The sequence below is a fragment of the Diabrotica virgifera genome, chromosome 3, assembly GCF_917563875.1.
Source record: "Diabrotica virgifera virgifera chromosome 3, PGI_DIABVI_V3a".
Taxonomy (NCBI): domain Eukaryota; kingdom Metazoa; phylum Arthropoda; class Insecta; order Coleoptera; family Chrysomelidae; genus Diabrotica; species Diabrotica virgifera.
In genome coordinates, this window is record NC_065445.1 from 73744244 (window position 1) to 73771260 (window position 27017).

Consider the following 27017-nt stretch of genomic DNA (forward strand, 5'->3'; position numbering starts at 1 on the left):
GACAGTATGTAGTTCTGACAGTATGTAGTTCATTGCTAATCTTTCAAGATAGGTATGTATGAATGTATGTATCTGTAACCGTGCAAATAAGTCATTAAAAGAATATATTAGTGGTTTTAGGAAATGTATTATTTATTATAATTCTTGTGTTTTTGGATTTGTGTTTCCCTGTAGTAAAATAATAAAATATGTAGGCATAACATTTTTACAGTTTGTCGCCGTGTTGTGTAATTATATCCGAAACTTACGCGTCAATTCAAGTGGCTCGATGGCGTAGTTGGCAGAGCGGTGGGACAGAGAACGGAAGCACACGGAAGGTCGAGGGTTCTAATCCTGGACGATTCATACTTTTTTTTATTTTTCGTTATTTTAATAAAAAATTTTTGAAAGTGGTAGATAAGAAAGTTTAATTTTTAAATAGAATACAAATAACCTGTTAAGTATATTTACTTCGTTTAAATTACCTATATAATAGAAGAATATCTTCTTACGTGCGTACAAAGTACACACACATTCTTTTTGTGTGCTACAAAAGTATCGAAAAACGATTTGATCAAGACAAATCGCTTTATGGTTATATAAGTACTCTACATCCTAGAAATTTTGATTCAATAAAAAATGGTTTATACCTTTAACGGCATTTAGATCATTTACTGGAAAATAAAAAAAAATTATCCTACCATATTATCTGTGACTGCAATTAGAGAAGAACTCATGGATTTTCTGATAAATGGATTATATTAAAAAATAGGATTTTACAAAATACTGAAATTACAGAAGATGTAGTTAATGATGAATATATTCAGTCTACAGAAAATATGAAGGATGATATTTATTATTAATCTAAAATCTAAGTGATAATGAACATGAAGTAACAAATGACATTGTTGAAAACTTTCCCTCCGTGTGGTACTAAAAAGTGTAAAACTTGTTGCGAAAACTTTCCCTGCTAATCCATGTGGTGAGACCGCTCCCGTCTGGAAAAATTTCTGATTCGGTTTCTTTTTGGATTCCTATTCAAAAATGTCCCCTTTAAACAAATCTATAGGGTGCCGGGCGGAATTTTTGGGCAGAAATTTTTTAAACAAATACAAAAGATCACGTTTTTTGCTTCGAATCAATAATTTTTAAGTTTTGTGGGTCATTCTAAACAAGAAAGGTATCTTGTAAATTTTCTCAAAAATTGATAGTTTTCGAGTTATAAGCGATTTAAAATCTGAAAAATGCGAAAATACGCATTTTCGAGGCTTAAAAACTCATATTTAAATTAGTATTTTTCAGGTTGCCAGATACTTAAATTGAAGTTTAAATATTCAGCCTCAAGATCCTGAAGAGTTATTGCATCTAACCTTAATTTAAACTGTCGTTTTTTTAATTGTTAAATATGCATGTCCATCCGATTTTTTTGCCGGAGCGGCGCGCTCTATTTAAAAAATCTCCAATTTTCCTACGAAAGATATTTTTTTCTAGATTCTTTGGGATATTCTAAATAAAATAAGTTTCTTGACATTTTTCTCAAAAGTTAACAGTTTTACAGTTATAAGTGATTTAAAATCCAAAAATGCGTTTTTTTGGCATTTTTTGGATTTGAAATCGCTTATAACTTTAAAACTGTTAACTTTTGAGAAAAATGTCAAGAAACTTATTTTATCTAGAATATCCCAAAGAATTTAGGAAAAATATTTTTCGGAGGAAAATAGGAGATTTTTGAAATAGAGCGCGCCGCACCGGCAAAAAAATGGATAAACACGCATATTTAACAATTAAAAAACAACGGTATAAATTAAGACTAGACGCTATCACTCTTCAGAATCTTGAAACTGAATGTTTAATCTTTAATTTAAGTATCTGGCGATCTCAAAAATACTAATTTAAATATGAGTTTTTAAGCTCCAAAAATGCGTATTTTCGCATTTTTCAGATTTTAAATCGCCTATAACTCGAAAACTATCAATTTTTAAGAAAAATTACAAGATACCTTTCTTGTTTAGAATGACCCAGAAAACCTAAAAATATATGTTCCAGGGCAATAAAACGTGATCTTTTGTATTTGTTTAAAAAAATTGTTTAAACAATTTCTGCCCAAAAATTTCGCCCGGCACCCTTCAGATTTGTTTAAAGGGGACATTTTTGAATAGGAATCCACAAAGAAACCGAATCAGACATTTTTTCAGACGGGAGCGGTCTCACCACATGGACTATGCGTGTGGTGCTAAAAAGTGTACCTAAAAATTTCATAGCTTACTGTTTACATATAAAGTTGACAGATTATAGAACAGATGTATTGAGGTTTATAGTTGTCATTGTATTAAAGTTGTAAAAGTTATAAAGTATTGTAATATTTTTGGTGTTGGAATAAAGTTTTTATTAAAGCAGATCAACAATGGAATTAATTAATATATTTTTTGTATGGAAAAACAATTATTTTGAATAGTTTCCTGATAGTCACATGACATGGCAGACATAAAAGTCACAGGTGAGAACAGGCCGGATTAATCCACGCCTAGAAATGAAGTATCCGTGTATCTACTAGCGTAGCGCTTACTCTATATTTATTAAGGAAATTATGGTTTCTGCCTTACTGCATACAATATTGTCATAAATGTCATTTATTATATAAAGCCATAAGATGGCTTATTCTTAAATAAAAAAATATTGCAAGTTTTAAAAAATTTCATTGAGTTCAAAGTTTTATGTTTGATTTAAAAATAATTTATATTTTTGTGTTTTTGATTTTATAAATAACGAATAAAACATCTTGATAATAGAAGGTAAAGTGAGGATGGGAGGCCGCTTTTCTATAAAATCACCGGGCTGCTTGAAAAGTTCCAGCACTCCACTGGTCAAAATATAAAGTTAATAATAAAAAACAAAAAAAATATGCATTATGTGCTATTCTGGTGTCTCTAGATATGGGGAAACTGATGAAATGAGTGATTTTAATAATATAATACAGGATTTTTAAAGAATAATCTAAAACGATAATTTTGGTAACATTTTTGGTCTATTGAAACAAACAGACATAAGTGCTATGAACAAAGATTTAGATTTTTTTTACAAATCAGCGTAACATAGAATCACAAATGAAACATAAAATAGCATTTACGTAACTGTATACATCCATGAGAAAAAATCTGCAAGAGGTAAAATTGTCGCAAAATTAAATGGCAATTCCATTTTTGCAAAATTTTCTCAAACTTTTTATCTTCAAATATAACCTTCATTGAAGGTTCAGGATGACTTCCACAGTCCATTTGTTTACTCTTTCCCTAAAAACACAAAAAATATTATAAACATTTCACGTTTACAATAAATATAGTATCCATATAAAAATACTTACTTAAAACAGACCTCCGGTAATTTTTACCGGTTAAGATTTTTGATGTGTGCTACAAAAGAAAATATTGACAACACACACTACCCGCTTTGACTAGCACTGTTTATACAAACTGCTTTAGAGGTACCGAGACACGTGAACTTGTAAGTGGTGAGGTTACCACAAAATTCGGATTTTGGGAATTCCCACCGGTAAGAAATACCGGATCTCTGTAGTTAAGGGTTAAACAAATTTGAGCAATAAACATGTATGCTTTCATTAATAATTATGATAGCAGAACTTAAAAGGTACATTTTGAGCTTGGGAAAATGTTCGTAGGTTTATTTTTTGCCAGGATATCGATATTTTAGTAGCGTGCTCTGAGGCGCAAGATCGGCTCACACTCACAGCGAAAGGGTACGCGCGCGAACCGCTCGATACACATTATAATAATATAACCACATATATAGCCTTAGAGCCTAACCTAAATTGGCACTTCGAGGAAAAGGATTTTTGCAACGATCTCTAGTAAAGTATTGTCAACTCAATTAAATCCTGTGCTCATATTTTTGCCACATTATTATATCAATGACCTTGTTCAAACTACCTGGACAATAAAAGCGATAGCATTAATTAAGTTTTCATGTACTCTGTGTACATAATGTGTCTTATCTGTTTTCCGTAAAATGCGCAATAAATATATTTCTATTTGCTGTTGATACAAAACAAACAATATTTTAATTAAATCTAAACAAATTGAACCAGCTGTATTTGAGACCTGTTTAATTTTGTCTAACATACAATTATTATTGTCTGTAGTAATAATAGTTTACCCATAATTTTAAAACAATTTCAAAGAATAATAACATGTTTTAATTAAAAATAATTGTATTAAATTAGAGGTTCTTAAACTATTCTTGGGACTGTTTAAGGTAAATATTGTATTTATATGGCTTCTTCTTCTTCTTATTTCTAGCAGGATCAATCATGCTAGTAGGCTACTGCCTGTTCATTGCCATCAAGTCTTCACCGGACGATGAGGTCCAGCATTCTGACCATCGTTTTGGTGGTCTACCCTGTGATCCTTTACCTATTATGTTATTCGTTTTTGCGCTTTTAACGACTCATCTGTCGTCCATTCTCTTTATATTTATTCAAAAATCATCGTCTCTGTCGGACCCATCTTCCTATATCCTGTATTCCACAGTTTTGTCTGATGTCTTCACTTCTTATTCTGTCACGTAGAGTTTTGCCTTATATACTTCTTAGTGTTCTCATTTCAACTGTTCTCATCATTTGTAACGTTCTATTTGTCTGTTCTTGTTTCTGCCGTATATGTTATACTTAATAGGTCTTATTGTTGTTTTACCTACATATTTTGACTTTGCTTTCAGTATTTACATATTTTTTGTTTTTCCATATGATTTCTTTCAGGCATCCCGAGATTCTAGCTGCTTTCATTGTTTGTTCTCTGACCTCTTTTGAGAGATTTCCGTAGCTTGTTATTTCCGCACCAAGATATTTGAAGTGATTCGCCTATTCCACAGTTTTGGAGTCGATTTCCAATTTGCATCTTATCGGTTCTTTGGAAATTACTAGGCACTTAGTCTTCTCAATGTTGATGAGCATATTTAGTTCTTTAGCTGTAGTATTAAATCCATGTAGTAGCCTTTGGAGATCGTCTTCAGAATCGGCGATAAGGACAGCATCGTCAGCTACCAAACGACTCTAAAGAATGTGTTACCTATCTAAAATCCAGCTGTTCTTGGAAGGTTTTCTATTATTTTGTCCATTATTAAATAAAAAATCAAAGTGCTCATTGAATCGTCTTGACGGATTAATTTGTTTATAACTATGTCTTCTGTTGTCAAATGTCCTACTCTTATTTTTGTTTTACAGTGTTTGTTAATATCATGTAGGTACTATGTAGGTTAATTCGCCTGGCGTTTAGCCCTTTTTCTCGCATTATTTCTAACACGTCCTTTAATTTTAATCGCACTCTATCAAAAGCCTTGACCATATTGACGAAGCACATATATGCAGGTTTATTAAATTCTGTATATTTGTTCCATCAATTTATTTATATGGAATTATATGGGGGTATTTATATGGGATTTAACAATTTAAAAGAAATTGGTGCCCATTAAATATTTATCGATTGGCGGGTTATGGCAACCAATCTGACAATTAACTTACTTGGCCTCAATTTTCTAGGCAAATAGCCGTACCTGAGTAAAATTCTGAGATTGATTTTATACCCTCGGATGGATCGATTGACACTCTCGGATCAAATTCTGATCTTTCTATGCTTATGTATTTAATTGTAGATGATTATATTTCTGACCTTCTATTAACTTGGTAATGTTGGTATATTCTTTTTGCTAGTGTTACACGAATTATTGACTTTATTAACATATTCATAAAATCTTTTTTTTTTTTTCAAAAAAACCTTTTTACCACATGGTGGTGTAAGGCATAAAATCTCTTACAATTTACAAATAGCTATTTGAAGTCCGTGATGCGCGGTTCTATCCTCTGGACATAGCGCGCGGCGAGGGGAGAGTCCTGTGATGTCTGTAAGTTAAATCCAGGAATATTTTAAAAATCACATCTATTTTAATTTAACAATTTAAAACTTTATAATATCTAAACTGTTTTTACCTATCTTGGTGGTTCAGGCATGTACTTTGACCTGTAATTAGCACTGATGATGGAATTATTATTCGGAAAACTTTCTGTGATATAGCTCTTTTTAGATTTTTTATAAATATACCTTTTACAAAGGAAATTAAATGAAGAGCTTAATGTGAAACAATGACATGCCTCAAAAAGGTAAAAGTGAGATATTTGATTTTCAATGTTAAAAATATTATTAAAAAATCCAGTAACAACTTTTATTGTTTTAGTTTAGATATTTCAATGCATCCTGCTCTATGGGACTATAGTTGACAACAATATTAATCAAATTACTTGAAACTCGAGAAAAAACAGCCTTTATTAAAAAAATGTGGCTTGTTACATTATTCCATTAATGATTAATAGCCAAATTTTAGATATATGTAGATTCAGAATTTTCTATTATTGACTGAGTTCGGGGTGGTTTCAACCCTATAGGTGTTAAACAGTGTTTATTTCTTTGTCTCCATAACTTGTTGGAATTTTTGACGGGTGTGTTTGGTTTTGTCCTTTTTATTGACGGACCTTGTTCATTATCCTACAACCAAATGCAATAATATAACAAGCCACGTCACAAGCCACTACATTAATCTTGAATGGTAATAATGTGACCAGGGGCGTCATTTGAAATTTTGATTGGGGGGGGGGGCAAGCATTATATATACCTACAATATATTATACAATACTATAGTAATAAAATTGATGTATTTTTTTGTAAATTTCAGTCATTTTCAGGGAGTCACTTCTAGATTGTATATAAACTGCGCGTCATAGAAAACGGGCACCCTAAGAAATGGGTCATTTTTGATGTCGCGTATCTCCTAAACCTGTTGTCCGATTTAAATGATTTTTTGAATATGTTATAGCCCTATTCTTTGTCAATATCCCTCTAATAATATTTTTGCTAAACAGGTAAATTTTCATTATATACAGGGTGTACGAATCAAACTGTGTTTTTTTCTCAAAGTTCGCAACACCCTGTGGAATATTCTAGCATTTATAAAATACTGAAATTAAAACCCAACTATGGCCTCAGGTTTTCTTAACATTCTGTTTTTTGATTCATTTGCTTATGTTGGATAATACAAAAGTTATGTTCTTTAACAACTAGGCATGCTCTTTATCAGTACAGGGTGTTTCTAAAGAAGTACGACAAACTTTAAGGGATAATTCTGCATAAAAACATAATGACCGGTTGCTTTATAAACATATGTCCGCAAATGGTTCGTTTCCGACATACAGGATGTTGAATTTTTTCTTACAAACTGACGATTTATTTATTGCCCTAAAACCGGTTGAGATATGCAAATAAAATTTGGTGGGTTTTAAGACGTAGTTTTTGAACATTTTTTGACATACAATTAAGAATTTTTTATTCACCATTGGCGTGCATACGAATAATATGATCGGTCATATTACCCGTATGCGCTCCAATAGTGAATATAAAATTCTTAGTTGAATGTCAAAAAATGCGCAATAACCATCTCTTAAAACCTACCAAATTTCATTTGCATATCTCAATCGGTTTTAAAGCAATAAATAAATCATCAGTTTGTAAGAAAAAATTTAACATCCCGTATCTCGGAAACGAAGCTTTTGCGGACATATGATTATAAAGCAAATTGTCATTATTTTTAATGCAGAATTAGCCCTTAAAGTTTGTCGAATTTATTTAGTCCCTAAAACCCCTTAGACTTATAACACCCTGTACTAATGAAGAACATGGCTAGTTGTTAAAGTACATAACTTTTGTATTATCCAATATAAGCGAATGAATCAAAAAACAGAATGTTAAGAAAACCTGAGGCTATAGTTGGGTATTAATTTCAGTATTTTATAAATGCTAGAATATTCCACAGGGTGTTGCGAACTTTGAGAAAAAAAACACAGTTTGATTCGTACACCCTGTATACAATGAAAATTTACCTGTTTAGCAAAAATATTATTAGAGGGATATTGACAAAGAATAGGGCTATAACATATTCAAAAAATCATTTAAATCGGACAACAGGTTTTATGAGATACGCGACATCAAAAATGACGCATTTCTTAGGGTGCCCGTTTTCTATGACGCGCAGTGTAGTCAGGGTTACGGTCACTGTCATCGAATGTCAAGTCAATTTTACTATTTTTCTTTCTAGAATCGTCAGAACTCAATAATTATCCGAAACGCTTCCGCCCATGTTCGCCATTTTGATGTGGCTTGTCATCATGTCGAGTAGATACTAGAGACAAACTAGGCCTACGCAATAGTGTGACCATAGATTTATCGGGCCATCTATTAACGAAGGGCTGACATAATTTGTTAGTGGCTTGTTATACTATTACTTTACCCAAGAATATTACTAACTCTTTTTGAACTCATGTGTGGCTTGTCATTGTTTCATATTAAGTCCTTCAAAAATTTTTTGTGATTTACGTTATAATTTAATTTAATTTCCTCGTGGATGTTTTCATTATATTTTAGTATTTTTTGTAGCTTATGGATTTGATTTCATAATTAGTGTGTTGAAATGAAAACCAATATAAAATTTTTTGGCTCAAAATTTGAGAACCTTGAACTACAGACTTTTTACGTCATTTTGTGTGAAATATACATGATGAATAATTTTTGGCATCTAGTCTACACAGGTGCCGGTAATATTAATGTAGGTGAAATTCTTGAATGAATATAACTAGATTGTTGTATAGTTACATCTGTTCCTATCCACATTAAATACTATATAATTAGTCTTAATTCTTAATAACATAAGTAACATCAATTATTTTCTTCCTAAAGATTTACATCTTTTTAAATGTTATCTCTTACTTAAACAGTACCAAAAAACTATTTTCTTTAGATGAAATAAAAAAGAGACGTACTCACAATCATTTATTGTTTAAATCCGACGACCGGTTTCGATGTCTACAATATGCACATCATCATCAGGTCCCGGTAACAGTAAACTAAATGATGTCTCTACAAGGAACGATTTTTAAAGTCTGCACTATCATACTTTCTTGCTCAATTTTGATAATAGGAAAATTATGAGATGGAAGGACTTAGCTGCATTGATTAGCAAGCGATTAGGCAAGTTCTTGAGTTCTCCTCCGTCAATATACCAGCTGGAATGACAAATGAGGTGTCAAATGAAAGCTTATAATTCAAGGATGGTACTAAAGGTGAGAAATTTTACCTAGGCTGTCTGACCGTCGGTCTGTCCGACCGTGAATATAACTCCTCCGTCCTTATACCAGGTAGAATGACAAGTGAGATATCAAATGAAAGCTTATAATCCAAGGATGGTACTAAAGGTGAGAAATATTACCTAGGCTGTCTGTCGGTCTGTTCGACCGTGAATATATCTCCTACGTCATTGTATAAGGTAGAATGACAAATGAGGTGTCAAATAAAAGCTTATAATCCAAAGATGGTAATAACGGTGAGAAATTTGACCTAGGATGTCTGTCCGTCTGTCCGTCCGACCGAGAATATAACTCCTCCGTCAGGTAGAATGACAAATGAGATGGCAAATGAAAGCTTATAATCCAAGGATGGTACTAAAGGTGAGAAATTTGACCTAGGCTGTCTGTCAGTCTGTCCGTCCGACCGCGAATATAAGTCCTCCACTATACCAGGCAGAATGACAAATTGAGGTGTCGAAAGAAAGCTTAGAATCCAAGGATGGTATAAATGTGAGAAACTTGACCTAGGACTTCCGGTTTTAGAAATGCGACCAGAAGTACTGTTTTAAAGTCACCGGAATAGTACAAGTAATATATTATTTGGCGCGACTTCGCAACAAGAGAACAAATATATACTTCCGGTTTCATGACTATCTGCCCGTCTGTCTTTCTCCTCCGTTATTAATACAGATAGAATGAAAAATGAGGTGTCGAATGAAAGCTTATAATCCAAGCATGGTATTAAAGATGAGAAATTTGACATCGGACTTCCGGTTTTAGAGTTGCAACTGTAAGTACTGTTTCAAAGTCACCGAAATAGTATAAGCGATATTACATTCGAGGTGCCTTAGCAAGATGAGAACAAAAAATGTAAAATTTTGGTTTTTATACCATTTCCGGAAAAGTAGTTCTAACCAGAAGTGCCGTTATAGTCGCAGAAATATTACATGTAACACATCAATCGAAGCGTATTGAAAAGTTGAGTTTTGAATCTTTAGTTTCGGTTTTGAAGTTATTTCTGTTTAAACAATCATGACCCAAAGTTTAGTAAAAATGACTCAAAATTAGTAAAATCGTTTATCAATCGGCGCAAAGTTATATACACGAAGCGTTCAGATATCGACTTCCAGTTCTACTTTCGATTACTTTGGGTGAAAACCTAGGACTTACGAAGTCCAATTACTTGTTATATATTCAATTTTCATAACGACTTTTCATAAAACTCCAGGAGATGACATACATGCCGGGCACCAGGTATCTCGTACAGCATCGCCGCAGCAATATTCGTGTTCACCGATCTCAAAAACCTCGGGATAACAAGTTTCAATGATTTTCATATAGCCCAATAAATGACCGTTTTGGAGTGTAATTTCTAGGGGCAACTCCGAATTGCATGAAAATTTGGATTTAGGTTCTACTTACCCTCCACTTCAAAGTTGAATTTGTGCCGTTGGTTGCTTTTACTTGGGGGGTGACATTTACCCCTTCTCGGGGGTGAAAAGCACGTGTTTAAAATAAAGCCGGAAATGGATTAATTGACTTATTTTAAGCACCTTTTGTTCTATAAAGTTTTTTACCTAAGTCAATACTTTTTGAGTTATTCGCGATTTAAAATGTTGATTTTTCGACAAAAAAACTACGTTTTCAGACTGTTTTTCCCAAATAACTAAAAAAGTAAATATTTTATCGAAAAAAATATTTTTAGCAAAAGTGTAGCCTATAAAAAAAAACGAAAAAAATGGTGTACAGTAAAGTCTACAAATTGGGTAGAAGCAAAGTTGTAGCTCATGAAAGATACGTTCTTATTCGTCTAATTCCAAATCGAATAATTCAACGCGAAATCACCGAAGAAAGAAGCGTTTTTCGGGAAAACCTTATTAACATTTTTAAATTATCGAAAAAAAGCTTATTATTTGTTTTTTACAAAAGTTTACAGCATCAATACACTGAAAAAAAAGTTGCCCCTTTTTTTGGTAAAGAAAATCGTGAAAACCTCCCTCTATTTAGCACCCTAAATGAAATTAGTCGTTTGGCTTTACCATCTATTTTAACTGTATGTGTATTGTTTATATGATCTGTAAGTTTTATTGGTTTGAAGTGCTTATTTTTGAAAACATTTGGTTTTATAGTAAAAAAAAGTTTCTAAAAATTTTTGAAAAATTTAATTTTTTCAAAATAACTTAAAAAGTATTAGTGATAAGAAAAATCTTAAAGAGTAAAAAAATGTAGGCTTTACTATTATAAATATGCTAGTTTTATTTTGTTTCTCCGTAAGACAAAAATTGGTTAAGATATGGCTGTTCAAAATTTGCATACACTCGTGATCATTGACCCATTAAAGCTTTCTCAATTATAACCCTTTCAAAAATAAACACTTTAAACCGGTGAGACTGACAGATCATATAAAAAATAAATAAGTAAGTAAATTGTTTGTAAAGCGGTAGTGAATAATTTCATTTGAGGAGCTAAACACGGCGAGATTTTCATGATTAAAAAAAAAAAAAAAAAGATTGCCAATTTTATTTTGAGCTTAACTCGCTTATTTTTAATGCTAATACTTGTGTTAACAATTAAAACAAAGCTTTTTATAAACACTTTAAAAAAGTTTAAATGGGTTTTTCCCGAAAAGTGCTTAATTTTTCATTGATTTTACCTTGAAATATTCGATTTGGAATTAGACGAATAAAAACGTATTTTTCATGAGCTACAACTTTGTTTTTATTTGATTGATAGACTTTACTGATACACCATTTTTTGGGTTTTTTATAAGCTACACTTTTGCTAAGGAAACTTTTTTCGATAAAATATTTACTTTTTGAGTTATTTGGGAAAAACAGTCTGAAAACGTAGTTTTTTTGTCGAAAGATTAACATTTTCAATGGCAAATAACTCGAAAAGTATTGACTTACGTAAAAAAGTCTATAGAATAAAAGTTGCTTAAAACCAGTCAATTTATCAATTTCCGGTGTTATCTTGAACGTATGTTTTTTCACCCCCGAGAAGGGGTGACTGTCACCCCCCAAGTAAAAGCAACCAACGGCACAATTTCAACTTTGAAGTGGAGGGTCAGTAGAACCTAAATTCAAATTTTCATGCAATTCGAAGTTGCCCCTGAAAATTACACGGTATTGCCGAATTTCCCGTTCATTTACTGGGCTAATAATGAATTTACATAAACCTCCAGGAGACGGCGTGAATACCGGAATAACGAGGACCGGTTACCTCTTACAGTTTCGATGACCCGATATTTGTGTTCAGCGATCTCAAAAACCCCCCCGAGTATGAAAATTGAACTCATTTCCATGATTAGTTTCCGAGTTGTGAATTTTGATTTTTTGAACACTTCGAGATGCTCTTTGGAAAATGCAATTTCCGCCTACAACAATGAAATTTTAATTTGTCCCTCACAGTGTTGCCAATCGGCGGATAATTATCCGATTTGCGTACCTTTTTGAGAGTTGTCGTATCTTCTTCGTACCTTTAAATAAATCGGATATTTGCGTATATTTTTCAGTGTATCTACCATCTACTAAATCTTTCTCATCCATATATTGCCAACACGAACAACACATTAATTTTCTTTGGTTCCACCCAAATTTTAATACTGGATGGATGTTAGTGACATCCGATATTTTTCATCTTTTGACAAAAGGGACATGTGCCAATTCTTTTGTTTAGAATTTAAATGCACAAGTGCCTCCACTTAAGGCATACTAATCCAATTCAAATTTCAGAAACTGTCTGCCCTCCGATGTTATTTCTGAGTTTTTAGTTTTTAGTCTTTAAACTTAGGAAAGCTAATTCACGCACGATTTAGTTTTATTTTCATTTTATGTAGTGCAGTGCTTAAGTAAACGTCTGTTTGAAATAATCTTTAAACGTATTCATTTTTTTCGAATCCTGAGAAAACTAATAAATATTTTAAAAAAATTTGAACGCAGAATGAAAGATTACATTATTACCGAGGGCCGAAAGTCCCTTATAATAAACAAAATGTTTATTTTGAATGAAATATTTGAAATTAAAAATCACACTCAATATTCTCTTTTTCTTTCACCCCTGTAACTTATTATAATAAAAATTATCTTCAGGGATTTTCGGCCCTCGGTAATAATGTAATATTTCATTCTGCGTTTAAATTTTTAAATACTACTTATTAGCTTTCTCAGGACTCGAAAAAAATAATGCATTTTAAAAGCATTGACCAGAAATTTTGCGCCTATGCTATTAATGTAGCAGTAGTTTTTTTTTTGTATTAATTTATTTATTATTTATTTTTTTAGTACATAGTTTTAGGTAGTTATTACGTTTTAATAAAATAATATTTAAAAGTGTTTTTTTTACTTAAATAATTTTTTCTATAACCGTGTTAAAAATGCAATTTTTGGCACTCCATATGTGCGTTAAAAATGCTACTTTAAGGCACTAGTGCTTTAAAATATTTTTAAGGCACTGCAGTTCGTATTGACCGTATAGACAATTTTGATGTAATGTCAAAAAAAATATAAAAATGGAATGTCAGTCAAGTTCAAGTAAAGTTTTTGTGGATATTGTCCTGTAATTACGTTTGTAGAAAAAATATTGTATGATATGCGTGTTAAAAAGTACATTTTTAAGGCATTCATGTGAATTGCAGAACTCGCTATCGCTCATTCTGCAAACTTTCACATGCGTGCCTTAAACGTGTACTTTTAACACTTATATCATAAATAACTAATAATAAATATGACGATCCAAATAATGAAATATTTAGATTTATTTATTTATTTAGAATTTAACACTTACGATAATACAAAATACGAATAATATAATAAAAGTAAGTAAATAGTATTTACATACATGAATTAGGTAATCAGCTAGGATACGAGATTTTCATCAAAAAACGAAATTTTTTAAACTGTGAAACAGAGAATCCAGCAGATTAAAGGGCCGGTTATTCCAACGCTAATCAGAAATGGAATTAACTGATCATTATTAAATATTTAATTACTGTCACTGTCAACTTTGATTGGGTTGCTGAAAACATAATTGATTATAATTATGAGATTAATTGATTAATTAATCAATTATGTTAATAATTGTTACTTTAATTGATAATTAATAATTAATTAATCAATTAATTATGTTAATTATCATAATGATAATTGATTACAATCAACTGATTGGCGTACGAACAACGGATTTTGTTGTTTGGTGGTTGTTAAGGGGACTAAAAGAATAACATTGGCAACATTGATTTTAATAACAGAATAATTTTGGACCTAGCGTACCTTTTCGTGACAAATCGGATATTTTTCGAGCGATCATCGGATAATCTAGAGAAATGCGATTGGCAACACTGGTCCCTCATGACAACAGGTCAACTTTTTTCCTGAAGCTCTCCTGAATCGAATGCAAAAGATTTCATAGCGATCCGTCTTACTTTAAAAAAGAGTTTTAGGCGATTTTGATAATAATAATAATAATGTTTATTTATAAATAATAAAAAGCATAATGAGTACAAAATACTCACTGAAGTGGAGCTACCCTGTATATATATTACTAGTAGGTATATATATATACAAAAGTAGCACCCCTTGTGCGTGAGACTTAAAAAAAATGTATAAAATATAAACCCAAACAAAAAATATTTAACAAATGTATAAATTTAAACAGTTATATAGGGTGTCCCAAAAGTAGCGGAACGGTCGAATATTTCGCGAACTAAACATCAAATCGAAAAACTGAAAAATACGTATTCAATCATTTTCAAAAATCTATCCAATGACACCAAACACCATTCCCCACTACACCGCCTGGAGGTGGGGTGGGGGGTAACTTTAAAATCTTAAATGGAACCCCCCAGTTTTTCTTGCAAATTTGGATTCGTTACGTAAAAGTAAGCAACTTTTATTCAAGACATTTTTTCGAACTGTGGATAGATGGCGCTATAATTGGGGAAAACGGTTTATCCTGATACCATAGGTAAAATTATAGAAACGCTCTAATATCTCACGAAATACACTTCCAAATGAGAAACTAAAAAACAAATTTTTAATCTTTTTCGAAAACCTATCGAATACCACCAAACATGACTCTCCAACCCACCCCCTGGAGGTGGGGTGGGGGGTAACTTTAAAATCTTATATAGCAACCCCCACTTTTTATCGCAGATTCGGATTCGTCATAAAAAATTAAGCAACATTTATTCGAAACATATTTTAAAATTTCTGATACATGGCGCTAATAAATCGTATTTTTCCAATTAAAGCGCCATCTATTAACAATTCTAGAAAATGTTTCAAATAAATGATGCTTAATTTTTCATGACGGCTCCGAATCTGTAATAAAAAGTGGGGGTTGCCATTTAAGATTTTAAAGTTACCCCCCACCCCACCCCCAGGGGGTGGGTTGGAGGGTCACGTTTGGTGTTATTCGAAAGGTTTTCGAAAAATATTAAAAATCTGTTTTTTAGTTTCTCATTTGGAAGTGTATTTCGTGAGATATTAGACCGTTTCTATAATTTACCTATGGTATCAGGATAAATCCTTTTTCCCAATTATAGCGCCATCTATCCACAGTTCGAAAAAATGTCTTGAATAAAAGTTGCTTACTTTTACGTAACGAATTAAAATCTGCAAGAAAAACTGGGGGTTTCCATTTGAGATTTTAAAGTTACCCCCCACCCCACCTCCAGGGGGTGTAGTGGGGGTTGGTGTTTGGTGTGATTGGATAGATTTTTAAAAATGATTAAACACTTATTTTTCAGTTTTTCGATCCGATGTTTAGTTCGCGAAATATTCGACCGTTCCACTACTTTTGGGACACCTTGTATATGGGCTCTTTTAAAAATATATTTAATTTTAATATAATATTTGATATAAATGTGTCAATAAATTCAAGAAATGTTGCAGTTGATAATAATAGTATACTATGCAACAAGCATTTAATGATGGTCATTATGAAGCGAGTATGAGGGATACGAAACGAACCGCCTGGCGGCGAGTTGCGTATAGAGTACGAGCTTCATAATGATAATTAAATGCAAGTTGTATACACGATTTTTTCTATGATCATTCACAACAAAGAATATATTCAAATTTATTAATTTTGTAACGCAAACAAATTAAGTAGTTTGTCAGTTTGACAGTTTGTTTACATATTGAGAACTGTCAAAGCGTATGTATTTGACTTTGACTCGCCATTGGTCACTGCGCGTGCGCCACCTTTATCGCGAATGCCATATTGCGATTCTATTGGTTAAAAATCTGTATCGTAATGAAAATCTGTATCATAACGAAGTTCATTATGATACAGGATACAGGTAGTGAAATCATAATTGATATATTATAGTATTGTCCTTTTCATGAGCATTTTTCAGTGCGTAACAAATGATAGGAAAAAGGGTAAGTCCGTGATAATACACATTTATGACATTTATTCTAACATGACATTTTAGTTAAATCTGACAGTTGTCACATTTTATTTTCAATTTGGAATAAAAACAAATCAAATGTGTTTCTTGCATTTATAAAATGGTATTTTCTTTGGTTGGTATAGTCTTATAAATTATACAAGTTATATTTGTAATTTTAACTATTTATAATGGGAAATAAGCCACAATATTATTAAAAAATGATTTTTATTAACGTTTCGACGCCCAAATCTGGTGCCGTTGTCAAAATACAAAATACTATTGATATATCATAATATAATGGGAAATAAGCCACAATATTGATATATCAATAGTATTTTGTATTTTGACAACGGCACCCGATTTGGGCGTCGAAACGTTAATAAAAATCATTTTTTAATAATATTGTGGCTTATTTCCTATTATATTTGTAATATTATTATTTAATTAAAAAAAAATTATTTTTTTATTATGGCGCCATCTATCGACAACTAAAGTAACTAGAATAAATCTTGTAAATGTCTGTAATCACGGACGTGCCTTTTTTTCTGTCACATACAATTTAATGCGTTAGAAAGAAATCGAAAAACTGTGACGCACTGAAAGATGATCATGAGAAAAAGAATATGAGAATAGAAAAATAGTTATTTATGATATAAGTGTTAAAAGTACACGTTTAAGGCACGCATGTGAAAGTTTGCAGAATGAGCGATAGCGAGTTCTGCAATTCACACGAGTGCCTTAAAAATGTACTTTTTAACACGCATATCGTACAATATTTTTTCTACAAACGTAATTACAGGACAATATTATCTACAAAAACTTTTACTTGAACTTGACTGACATTCCATTTTTATATTTTTTTGACATTACATCAAAATTGCCTATACGGTCAATACGAACTGCAGTGCCTTAAAAATATTTTAAAGCACTAGTACCTTAAAGTAGCATTTTTAACGCTCGTATGGAGTGCTAAAAATTGCCTTTTTAACACGGTTGTAGAAAAAGTCTATTTAGATACAAATTTTATTTTTTATATTATTTTTTATTTTATATTTAAATTAAGTTATTACAATTGTACATTAATCAGTTTTCGCAGAATTTTGTTGTTTTGTTTTCAATCCTTTATTTAATTTGGATTAATTTAATAATCTACGAGAGATATTTCTCCTTTCCTTTTTTTTAGTGTCAAAGTACTGTCAAAGTATAAAGACGTATTTAAAAAGTTCTTTCCAAAACTTTAAACATTTCGAAGTTCTAAACCTTTTTGAAGGATCAGACAGGCTGCCGACGAGTTTGTACAACATCGAATATCTCAAAAATAGGTATACATTTCGTGGGGCAGAAAAGTAAGTTAAAAAAAACAATTATAAAGAGGACCGATGGAGGTAAGTCCAAATATTTACTCAAATCTTCCGCTGTTTGATAATTCTGATATTGATATTGATCAAAATATTGAAAATTTAACGTGCAATGCCTTAAACGGCGTTTCTAAAACACCTAAGGCCATAGCGGAAAAGAAAAAACAGAACAACATGGAACCAGAACACGAATCAGAAATAGTAGAGAAAAATAAAACTAAAAACAAAAATAAGAAGGCAGCAAAACGTCAAAGGCCGAATGAGTGCCAGGAAGATGAAGATTCAGTGGCTGAAATGAAAAAGCAACTAAAAGAAAAGGACGAAGAAATTAAAAAACTCAGAAACCAAATCCATCAATTGAATGAAAAAATCAATGGACTACAAAATACAATAATAAACTCTCAAGAAAAAGTAATCGAAACTATAGATAAAAGATTCGACGAACTTAAAAACGAAAACCAGACAACCGATATACAAATAAATGAAAAAAAATCGATGACAGCAATCCCAAAGAAAAAAATTGAAGATACTAATAATAACATCGCAAATACAAAAAATTTACCCATAACACCCACAACAAAAACAAATGAAGATTTCCCTTCCCTGCCAAAAAAGGTCGGAAAAGACAACAGCGTGCCATCAACATCTAAGGTACAAGAACTATTTCCTTCCCTACCGAATAAGGGCAGGGAAGAGACAATGGAAACAAGCGAAATTGATAATATCCTTATCACCGAACAAAACAATCAAGAAAGCACTATAAACAGGTCCAAACCAAAACCACCCGTCATAAAACTACAAACAACGAAACAGGAACAATATTGAAAATTGCTGAAACTCAAAAGATATACACAGACAATAAAATCTCCAAAAACGGAAGAGAAACACTCATTCAAACAAAATGCCCTGAAGATTATAGAAAATTTACCCATATCTTGGAAGATTATAACAAAGAAATCAAAATTCAGTGGATCGCCTTCCCCTTAGACGAAGATATCAAGCCCAAAATGGTTATTAGAGGACTTCCCTCAAATACAAAACCTATAGATATACAAACGGAACTATTAAATAAACATGAAATAAATACAATTAACGTAACAAACATGAAGTCTAGGAAGGCAGACAAAAAATCTCTGCCAATGTTTATAATTACAGTGGAAAAAGAAGACGTACCCAAAGCCAAGAAAATTACCAACCTTATGTACATGAGAGTAGTAATAGAAGATCTAAGAAAGAGCAACGGACCAACTCAATGTTTTAATTGCCAGGGCTTCCACCACCCCCAAAATGCATGCTTCAAAGACGCTAGGTGCGTAAAGTGCGGAGAAAATCACAAGAGTAAATTCTGCCAAATTCCAGCAGAACAAAAAGCAAAATGTGCTAATTGCCAAGGGCAACACCCGGCAAGTTATAGAGGATGCCCAAAGATACCTGCCTGGGGAAGACCCAGACAAATAACAATAGAAAACAGAACACAACAACCTAAAAGAAACAATGGGCAATCGTACGCCCAAATCACCAAACCAACCCAAAACCCAACAACAGATTCGACCATATTAATTTCAAAAGAACAACAAAAAGGACTGGCCACGATGATAGAAGAGCTAGTCATAAAAACGGTAAGTGAAGCGATTAAAAATGTAAAAATAGCACTGAACTAAGGCACGAAACTAGGGGATACCTGAAGATAGGCTCCTGGAATTCAGGCGGCATAAGAACTAATACAAACGTGCTGGACGAATTAATAAATATATATGAAATGGATGTCGTAGCATTGCAAGAAACTAAACTAACTCATACCATCAATATCAAGTTTCCAGGATACGACATCTACAGGAACGACCACAGAGCAAATTCAGGAGGAACTGCTATCCTAGTGAGAAAAGGAATAAATCATACATTACAACATACGCCACCACTAAACACTATGGAAGCAACAACAATAAAAGTCCAGATGAGACAAGGTGAAATAAGAATCACTTCAGCATATGTAAGGCCAACAGATCCTTTAAACGACGACGACCTGAATACGTTCCTGAACGCCGAAGAACCATCCATAATAATAGGAGACCTAAACGCCCGATCCCCTAACTGGAACGATAGAGCTACAAACAGAAACGGTAGAATACTGAATAATTATCTAGTGAACAACGAAGACACCATGGTGATTGGGCCCATCGAACCAACATACTTTCCTGGAAATGCTCTACCAACCCATTTAGATATAGTAGTGGCCAAAAGCCTAGGACTACAAACAGACATCCGAACCTTAAACGAAGGATCAGCAGACCACAACCCCATACTCATAGAAATAGGTACATGGGAAGAAGATAACAGAACAACAAAGAAAAGAAAGAAAACCAAGTGGTCTAACTTCAAACGCCTAGTGAGCATAGGAATTGGAAACATTCCTACAATTGACAATCCACAAGAAATAGAGGAAAAAGTCCTAGAGCTCGAAAACATCATAAAAGAAGCACTAAGAAATAGCACTACTGAAGAAGAATATGAAATTCATATGGGAAGATTTAGAGACATAAATCAGGAAATAAAAGAAATGATAAGGGAAAAGAACAGAGCCAAAAAGAGAGCCAGAAGAACAAGAAACCAGGAAGATAAAAATAGGGCAAATCGACTGAATCGACAAGTCAAACAGGCACTAATAGACCATAGAAGCCAAAAGTGGGAAAACTACATAAAAGAAATGGAGGAAAGGAGCCAAAATATGCAAGAAATATGGAGGCTCCAAAGAACTTTAAGAAACGATAGAAAACCCATTCCCCCACTACATGGAGAAAATGGGATCGTCTACACAGAAGAAGATAAAGCCGAGGTGATGAGAAGGACACTTGAAAGAGAGTGTACACTGAATTATCACCAAGATGAAGATATAGACTTTATCGAAGAAGTCGAAGAAACAGAACTAGAAACGCCCGAAGAACAAGAAGAAATAATAAATCCCACATCACCAAGAGAAATAAGTGAACTGATTCGAAAAAGTTCACCAAAGAAAGCACCTGGTCCAGACGAAATCACTAACAGAGCTCTGAAGTATCTTCCCTCGAAAGCAGTTGTGTATTTGACAAATATAACAAACGCAATACTAAGATACAGGCTCTTCCCAAATCGATGGAAGGAAGCCCATGTAATTATGATACCCAAGCCAGGAAAGAACCACATATTTCCTCAAAATTACAGGCCGATTAGCTTACTTCCAGCAGTCAGTAAGATAGTGGAGCGGGTCATCCAAACCAGGCTCCAATCAGAGACAGACAGGCTAGGCATAATCCCAGAATCACAGTTTGGATTCAGAGCTCAACATTCCAGCGAACTTCAAATATTAAGACTTACCGAATATATAGTAGCTGGATTCAATGACCAACAATATACGGGAGCAGCCTTTCTGGATGTAAGCAAAGCCTTTGATAGAGTGTGGCATGAAGGACTGACATACAAAATGAGAGATTATGGATACAGCGGGGCCATGACGAAACTCATCTCCTCGTACCTAAGCGACCGGAAGTTCAGGGTCCGGATAGGACCAGTTCTATCAGAACACGGCATGCCGGAAGCTGGAGTACCACAGGGGGCAGTTTTATCACCCCTTCTGTATACCATATATACAGCAGATGTTCCAAGAACACCCGGAACATTGATCAGCCTTTATGCAGACGACACTGCAATTGCTGCAAAACACATGAACCTAGATATAGCTGTAAGAAATCTACAGACGGCATTGGATACAATAGAAGAATGGAGTATCCAATGGAAAATAGCAATAAATCCAGATAAGACCCAAGCGGTTATCTTCAAAAAGAGAAGAGATAACCCAGAAGAACAGCTAACATTGCAAGACAGACCCATCGAATGGCAAAACGAAGTTAAATATTTAGGAGTCACAATGGACCAAGGTCTTACATTCACATCACATGTCAACGCAACAGTCCAGAAAACAGCAGCGGCCAGATCGGCAATAAGAGGACTCACAGGAAGAAGAAGCAAATTAGCTATGAAAACAAAATTAAGACTGATAAATAGCATTATACTGCCAATAATTACATACGCATCTCTTGCATGGGGTCACATAAGTCAAAGTAACAAAAAGAAGATACAAGCGGCACACAACAACTGCCTCAGAGAAGCTGCAAACGTGCCCAGATACGTCACCGAACGGTTCTTATTTAGAGACCTAAAACAAATAAGAGTACTGGATATTATGGAGGAAAAAGCCAGAACAAAATTCGCTGAGCTAGAAGACCACCCAAACCGGATCTTGCAAGAGATATTAAGGTATGATGTGTACCATAGATGGAAACATAGGAGACCCAAACAACAAATATTATTAAATATATAATAAAGGCTAGATAATCGTAGCTCTATCAAAAGAAGACAACTTGCTCACCTTTGGCATCTCATTATATTTATTAATGTTGATTTTTATAATTTTCAGACATCCCTCAAAAAAAATATACAAAAAACTTCAAAACGGCTTCAGCCACTAAACAAATCAATAAAATATTAACAATAGGCGAAAGCCACAAAAAAAATATTAGTAACAAAACCCAAAAAAGGGCATGAGGGGCCCACATCCTCGAGCGCCGAGTCGCCGAACTGGACATAGCCCAGAGCGGGGACTCGGCGCCCGAGCAAGCAAAACAGATCGAAGATAAGTCACTAGAGATAGCGGGAATAGAGCGCCTCACGCTGGCCTGCATTGATCGGGGTAGGATTTCATATGGGAGTCCGTGTACCCAAGACTCCCATATGATAAGCACTTTGCTGATTGAGAGCCCCTATAGCGCATCAGAGTGCTATCGGGGGGTAAGTGGATGGTCTGGAGCATTAAGGCGGGGTGGAGTGATTCCTGCTTACGGGAGTTAATCCTCCTCGCCTCAATGAATTGTATCACCCGAATGTCATTCTCTAGGGGTGAGCAAGTCTCTCAGGCTGGGTTAAATCACTATGCTTGCTTGCTTGCCTTTCCTTTTTTGCCTGTTTATCAGTGCCGGTTTAACCTAACTTCGGGCCCTGGGCACTAGAGATTTAGGGGCCTTCTTTATTGCTATTCGTTGTCAATTTAAAAAAAAAGACACATGCATTAACCTGCATTAACTATAAACGTTTATTGTAAAACCCATACATTTTTAAAAATTAAAAAAAGATTTTTAAAACAAACGAGAAAAAATAGCAAACGTAAAAAATATTCCAAAAAATACATTTAAAAATATAAAAAAACGGAAAATTCTACAGAACAACACATGACAAACAAAAAACATATTCTAAAAAATATATAAGACAAAAATTAGCCACTTTTTTTTCTTGACTCGCCATTAGCAAACTGCCATATTAATACTATCAAAATTCAGTTGCTCCACTTCTTATTTTATAATACGATAGATAGTGATAATGCGTCTAGGTTTTCTTGAGCCTTTGACCTTCAATATATTTGTATCTTTATTCTTTTTAAAGCCAAAAAAGACCGCTCACCTGACTCATTAGAAATTGGTAACGTCAAATAAACTTGCAGTAAAGTTAAAAATTGGCAAAAGTTGCCTTTACATCCTGGATGACACCAAATTTTCAAATGTTCATTCAAATTTTGGCATAACGTTATAAAATGAATAATTTCATTATGCAAATTCTCTTTGGTTTCATCAAAATCTTTTTTATATTCCTCGCATAAAATATTAATTCACTTTTTGACTTCTTCTTTATTTAGCGTAAAAAACATCTAACAGCTGATGTAACATCTTTGTAGCATTATATTCTCTTTAAAAGATCTTAAGAAATATTGTGGCATATAACATTAAATAGGTACTTCAATTCTGAATATCTCTTGCCCCTTTAAATTGTTTCTCTTTCAACTGCTTCATCGAAAAATGTTTTTCTTTTTTGTTTTCTGAAGGCCAATTCAAATGTCATTAATTCTACTCCAATTGACACGTTTAAGTCCACAGTTTCTAACGTTTTGCTTGTTGCATTCACTCATTTTAAAATCCTTGCCCAAATCAGTGTCAATAGAGTATCCAAGTTAACCTGTCTCAAAGGTATCCATTTTATTATGCAGTGCCTTGGCTTCACTTCTAACTGCCGATTTTTTGTCTCTATTATTGCTTAACTGGAAAAATATGTTTGATGGATCCGTAGTTTTTAAATAAAGCATTTACAGCGTCAAAAGTTTCTACATGTTTTGTTTTCATCGCTTCCAGGAATTCATTGCAAGTTTGGTCAGACAGATAGCTAACTGAACATTTTTCTTTATTCGCATTCCGCTGTAAATGATGAGCTAAGAAGTTGTCAAAAGCAAAGTATACAAGACAACTTAAGTAATTTCCCTTATGATGACTCGTTAAATTCTCATGGGATCAACGAAAAGCTAGTCCTTAAAAAGCAAGTAATTTAATGGCGACAACAACTCTTCTTAGGACCTTTACTCAATAGTCAGCTTCGCGTTCTACTTGCTCTTTCAAGCCAGCATCTATAACTCCAACTTAACTGATGATCCACCTAACTCCAACTGATGATCTTAACCATAGAGTTAAGATAAAATTTACTTTATTCGTGAGATTTGAATAAACTAGTCAAATATTTTCAGTGGGTAAAATACATCCAAAATCAGTTAAACTATTTTTTTTCAATTGAAAATAATTTGCACGGTTAACAATAAACAGCTTTAACACTTCTCTTTGCCTCCATTGGGTTTTACTCTATAAGAGTTGCTTTCATTTAATCTTCTATAATAAGCTTTGTCTCTAGCTTCATACATTTTTTTACAACTTTCTAAGGAATCGCTCTTTGGTTTAAAAGTTGTCACGGTTCTTATTTATCAATCTTAAAATCAGACCATATCGAAATCGCAGGTATTTCGTAGTCTTTTTCTCTACATATTTAAAAAATATGATCCTCGATTATTTAGCGGACTTTAAACTGTTATTAATAAAAGGAAGGGTCCCTACGGGCCCCTGGGCGCCCGTCCCAAGCGCCCAATGGATAAAACGGCACGGCTATTTATACAGGGTTTAAGAAAAAGGCAGGCCCTAAAAAATGTTTGATGCTTTATATCCTCGCCTATTTTTCTGGAAAATACTTTCTTCTATAAAATAATATATACAGAGAGAGTCTGTAATTTGGAATAAATTCAATATCTCAAATACTAAATGTTTTTTTGAAAAATGCTCAGACCCATCGATTAGTATTTCAAATTGTCATTTTTGACACACAATAATAATGTATACAGGGTGTCCCAATTTAGAGATATGACGTCATCGTTGATATTCTTAAATGGCAATACTGTCATTTTGATAGCTATTTTGATAGGGTGTGTAAAGTTATACACAACTCCAAAATTTCAAATTTTTATTCCATACCATTTACAAGATAATACAAAATAACAAAGTTATGAAAAACAAGTAATCAAATAATAATTGAATTTAATTATTTCAATTAAGCAAATGATCATAACGTTGCCCCATTGACAATTTGACAATAATTGAGGGCAACATTATCATTAGTTGCTTAATTGAAATAATTAAATTCAACTATTATTTGATTACTTGTTTTTCATAACTTTGTTATTTTTTATTATCTTGTAAATGGTAGTGAATATAAATTTAAAATTTTGCAGTTGTCTATAACTTTACACACCCTATCAAAATAGCTATCAAAATGACAGTGTTGCTATTTAAGAAAATCAATGATGACGTCATATCTCTTAATTGGGACACCCTGTATACATTTTATTTTTGTATGTCGAAAATGACAATTTGAAATACTAATCGACGGGTCTGAGCATTTTTCAAAAAAACAATAATTAGAATTTAATTATTGAATTTATTCCCAAATTACAGACATAACTTTGTTATTTTCTATTATTTTGGAAATGGTAGAGAATAAAAATTTGATATTTTGCAGTTGTGTATAACTTTACACACCCTATCAAAATAGCTATCAAAATGATAGTGTTGCCATTTAATAAAATCAACCATGACGTCATATATCTTAATTGGGACACCCTGTATACATTATTATTGTATGCCAAAAAGGATAATTTGAAATACTAATCGACGGGTCTGAGCATTTTTCAAAAAAAAAACAATAAGTATTTGAGATATTGAATTTATTCCAAATTACAGACTCTCTCTGTATAGTAGATTAGTTTTATATAATTCGTTTCAGAACCGGTCACATTGTGGTGTTTTTACGATTTTCTAGTAAATTTTGATATTTTAGATGATTCCTGTAATGGTGGTAATTCCAGGTCTGGGTGTGTATTTAATCAAATTAGTTTTTTTGCAAATAATAACAAAATTACAAAACGCTGTTTCCTGGCTAATTTCAAATATTTTGAACAAAATCAGATATGACACAGATTTATACACACACTGTTATCAATAGATTGATAAGTACAGTAATCCCATTATAAAGCATAAATATTTGAGATTTAAGGTTTAAATTATTTCATCCAAAATTATCCAAGCTCATTAATTTTCATGAAACTGTACATTTTAATAAATCGTAAGTTATATCATGTTAAAATAAATAACATCACCTGACAGTAACTGTAATATTTCAATATAATATAATTAATAGTTATACTAATTATAAATAAACAATTCCCTATTAATTTAAAACAGGATTGAATCAGAAAAACCTTTTCAACTTTAAAAAGCCACATAATAGAGCGGGTAAATTCATAAAATAAACAAAAGCATAAATATACTATAATGGCATTTACGTGAGTAGCTTTTTTATGTTCCTTTTTTTGCCTGTTTATACAAAAAGGCAGGCCCTAAATTAAATTACATATTCTGGGACCATAAATAAATAATAGTTCGATTTAACCTAACTTACCTTAGAACAGATGTGCACATAAAAAAAGTTATCAAATGTATCGAAAAAACTGGAGTATCTAGGCCACATAATGAGAGGAGAAAAGTACTTTCTGCTAAGAGTCATAATTCAAGGAAAAATCTCCGAAAAGAGAAATGTGGGACGTAGGAGGATTTCCTGGTTGCGAAATTTAAGGGTGTGGTATGGGTACAGTTCAATACAGTTGTTCAGAGCTGCAGCCAACAAAGTTAAGATTGCTGTGATGGTAGCCAACCTC

At 32.8% G+C, this 27017-nt stretch overlaps 1 protein-coding gene across 3 annotated transcripts in view; it reads left to right on the plus strand.

Annotated features, from left to right (window-relative positions):
* Nucleotides 1–27017, plus strand: part of LOC126881133 (uncharacterized) — a 65775-nt gene that overhangs the window by 16155 nt on the left and 22603 nt on the right. Inside the window, exon 2 of one of the 3 annotated variants that reach the window (XM_050645197.1) lies at nucleotides 17737–17938. The exons of 1 other annotated variant lie outside the window; for it this stretch is intronic. The gene's annotated coding sequence lies outside the window, so the exon portion shown is untranslated. The remainder of the gene's footprint in view (nucleotides 1–17736; nucleotides 17939–27017) is intronic. One more of the 3 variants, XM_050645198.1, reaches the window with a different exon arrangement.